General features: G+C 42.0%; 1 long non-coding RNA gene across 1 annotated transcript; it reads left to right on the plus strand.

The window, feature by feature from the left end:
- Nucleotides 1–1,870: 1,870 nt before the first annotated feature.
- On the plus strand, nt 1,871–3,533 carry LOC130201601 (uncharacterized). The gene is made up of 5 exons (XR_008833216.1): nt 1,871–2,249; nt 2,385–2,539; nt 2,662–2,798; nt 3,200–3,293; nt 3,416–3,533. It is a non-coding gene; the product is annotated as an uncharacterized LOC130201601 (long non-coding RNA).
- The last annotated feature ends 582 nt before the right edge of the window (nt 3,534–4,115 follow it).

Below are 4,115 nucleotides of genomic sequence, written 5' to 3' on the forward strand. Positions count from 1 at the left end.
AAACTTTGGTGACATCAGAACCAGTATGTCTGGGAAAAATCAGTATCAGTCAAAGATACAGTCGGAGCACCTGAAGCCAGGACAGTCGGGCGTCGGCCACCAGACCTAGACCTCCACGTTGTCTCGCTCTCGAAGAACACTCCACAATAGCCTCCACACATGCCTCTCCTTTCAGGGGTTCACCACAGGTCTTCCCATTCCAGCCACAGGTCTTCCTCAGTGGTTTCCATTAACACTTTTCTTTCAGTGATGGAAGAATCGATGGTTCCATCGGCCGCAGTTGATCGAGCGTTGTCGCGCATTTGGGTCTCTTGTGCTAGTCTCTTCTCCGAGAAGGCTGCGGACGCTTCATTAGAAGGTCAGCCCTCATGAGTGCTCCTGCTACGTTCATTCCAGGTCAGTTCTCCCACTTTACCCATGTCACCAAACCGCTATCAGCTCAAAAGACAGGTTGTGTCAGGGTCAGCCTCAAACAGGAGGCTGCCGCATCAACCCCCCGTCTTTGCAAAGAGTGCCTTGAGCGCTTCAATGTGCGTAGAATCAAGCCGGTGACAGCTTGTTGACTGTGCCGTTTCACCGCCCTCAAATCCCCCACACGCCCCAGTTCTTTGAAGGGGTGGCGTTTACCTGGACCGCCGTAATAGAGGGGGGGTAATTGAGAGGGAGGAAGTAGCACGTCCGCTGCTCCTGGTTGATAGCTGCTTCTGTATAGAGACTGGAGGGGTTATTCGATGCCTGCTAGATCAACCACGACTGCTTCTGTGGCTGTGAGGCCTCCGTAATTGGCCTCTGTCACTATGCGTAGTAGTCAAAATGAACGCCAATCGCCTCAATGTCTCTCAGAAAAGACCATTCTGCAGTAGCCCAGGCCAGCATAGCCTCATAAATGAGCCATGCAGTAACATTTCGCTCATGCTTGTCTAAAACAATTGCACAGTACACTGAAATGCAGATTGCACTTTAAAAGAAAGGCTCGCAACTGAAGAGTCTCAGGCTCAGATCTGAAGAAGAGCCAAAATTAATGGGAGGAAATAGCCTGAACGGGGAGAAAGCGCTGGAGGGAAACAGTCACCGGAGCTGTCTGTGACTGATTTGTCAGTGTTCATGGCGATGACCAGCTGTGGCCTCTGTAGATACCAGAGCTTTTGATTGATGAGATAATTTTTCTGAACTGCCTACATGAGTTTCAGTCTGTGTAGATAATTCTTCTAATCATTTGCCTCTCGCTCTCAGCTCTCATGTGCCTTTCAAATTGATAGAGCGGGCGTGGCGTGTTCAGCCTAAGGTCCATTTCAGGTTTCCTGCCTGGCTGGAAGCGTTACACTGGTGCACGACCCAATAACACTACGTTCTCGTGATAGCAGATTTGTAAGTACTTCTGAAGTGGTTCTGCAAGAACAATAGAAGCTAAACGAGTTAGGAGTCAAAACTTTAAGCAACAATACTGGACCAATGATCGCTCACGTGAACCAGAAGAACAACTCGACCACAACACTGGATAAATGAAAGGCAACATGGAGACACGACAGGTGGGACCAAGAATTAGGGCGGGGCTGACCTGATCAGATAGGAGATAGGTGCATCAGGCGGAAATGACAACACTGGGAGAAGGAGAAAGAATTGTGATGACAGGTGACAAGACACAGGTGAAGCCTGGAAAAGCAATTTTTATGAATGTTTTTTTCTTTTCTTTGTAGGACAATATGCTGGTCAAGGTGAGATTTGGTTCAAGTCAGAAGTATGTTAAGGTGGCAGAAACCGAAGCAGGCTATGAAGACTACAATAAATTTATTGAGAAAGGTTGGTATTACTTGTTTATTACACAGCCATATCTGTTTGGAGTAAACTAATTATTTGCTTGAATGTCAGTTCATGTTATAGTGTCTTTTTTTATATTATTTTAAGTAATATGTTTGGTTGCCTCGCCTACCCAATTGTTTTTTTATTATGTTGACCAATTGTTATGTCTTGTGAGCAAGTCAAAATGGACAATTGGTGTATGATGGGGAATTTATATTACATATTCTGCACACTGCTCAGATTATAATAATAAAAGTGTCAATAGAAGTTTACAAAGGACCATTTTTCTAAATCTGATATTCTCTCAGTAATAGGAAAGTTAGGTCTTCCTCTACAGACAGACTTGCACTTGACAGATCAATCAGGGACAGAGGTGGATGCAGATGTGTTTGAGGAACTCTTACAAGCAGGGGATCTTACCGTCAATGTGTCCACAGAAAAGTCTGGAGGTAAGACTTAGCTTTGTTCGGGAAAAATGAGGATCATCAACTGTAATGTACTGTGAGCTGTTTTACTGACTAGTATTGTAGAGTTGTGACGGTATAACCAATTTTTTGTGTGTATTTCTTTGAATTGTCTTGCAGTTGTGCTTCAACCAGATCAAGCAGAAATTTCTTTTGAGTCGAATGTGTCAGACACCGTATCCTCTGTGCCTTCTGATTCATCTGATGCAACAATAACTCTTGAGAACGATGGTGGGAGGAAAAGGACCCACGACGATCGGGAATCAGCTGAAGCGGTATATAGCACATTACATTTGTGAATAAAACTGAAACCCAAAGACATTGTCCAAACGAGCAGTGCTCTTGTTGCTGTAAAGGTTAACATAATAACTTATTGTCTGATTCTTTTTATTTTTAGATGGTGAGAGATGTTCTTCAGTCCAAGCCAGGGGGAGAAAAGGTGTTGCATGAATATGACAAAATGAAGACATTGACGGATGGTACCCGGCGACATATGATAAACCTACTGGTGGCTGACATGATTGAAGTTCATGGGTAAGCATTTTATGTTCACTGGTGCAGATCTTATATCTATTTTTTCTTCATAGCATAAGATGCAGTTGTTACAGAACCCTGTCACATTATTAAATGAGAGATATATATATATATATATAATCTCATTTCTGGAGCAAAAATATTGAAGCAATTAAGTTATACAAATTAATTAGCTAATGGGAAAACCGGGCAGATGTATGATCAGTGCAAAAGAAGCCAAGGGAATTGTAAACAAAAAGACTAATAGTTATCATGATAACACAAATCATTTGTTTGCATTAATATAGTTTACTTTAGAGATGACTGTCTTTTTTGCTTTCTTCTTGATAATAATACTTATTTTAGTTTGACATTTTAACATTTTAAAGTTTGAAAAATAATATGTTTTTCTACTTTTAAAGGAGGATCCCACCAACCTATGTGCGAACAAAATACGCTCTTGGCATTATAACTCTATTTCCTTACCTCGGGGATCCTTACTCAAAAAATGGATATGTAAGTTTGTAAATGAATGGCTTATACTACAATGTATGCAGACAGGTTATTCTGAATTTGCCTTGTTTGGCTGTGACCCATCAGTGATGTTTAGTTTTGTTCTTTCTTCTCGAATTTTATAGGAGCACTTCTATGATGCTGACAGTGGATCTGGTTATTTGGCCTGGAGGATAAAGACAGTCCAGCGCAACATTGCAGTTCTATCTCGGAGATGCTCAACCACCTGTACCTATCAAGCTGGACCAAAAGCAAGAGAGATTTTCTCCTAACTGACAATCAACTGTCTGGCGAGGAATGCCGTGAGGCAATCTCCATATTGAAACATACAACTGATGAATCGGTTGTCAAAGAGAAAATGAGGGCAACATTTCAATACCGTCAGGCGGTAGTTCAACAAGACCAGCAAGACTCCTCTACAGTCCTGGATGTTTTCCCACGTTTTCTCGATACACCTGGCTTGGTAAGAAACGCATATGGTTTTATTTATTTTTAAAGTGAACAATGTACATTTAAGGACTACACTTTCAGCACGGTTGCAGGGATTTACGGAGTTTCTTCTGTAGATTGACCAAGACTTTGCCATGATGTTTGGAGAGGAGGCTTCTGGCAGATTCTTGGCAAAATGGCCCACTTTCTTCAAACCCAGGATCCTGGCAAACTGCAAGAATTCTAATGAGAATGTTGAAGACTTGTTGTCTGGGCATCACTCCTCAGATGCGTCTGGTAAGCATCGTTCATTATCTTTTTTAAACATTAATTTACTTGCCTGATTCAGAAATCTTGTATGAGCATAATGTGGATATATTTATTTTCACATGTAAG

The sequence above is a fragment of the Pseudoliparis swirei genome, chromosome 11, assembly GCF_029220125.1.
Source record: "Pseudoliparis swirei isolate HS2019 ecotype Mariana Trench chromosome 11, NWPU_hadal_v1, whole genome shotgun sequence".
Lineage (NCBI taxonomy): Eukaryota > Metazoa > Chordata > Actinopteri > Perciformes > Liparidae > Pseudoliparis > Pseudoliparis swirei.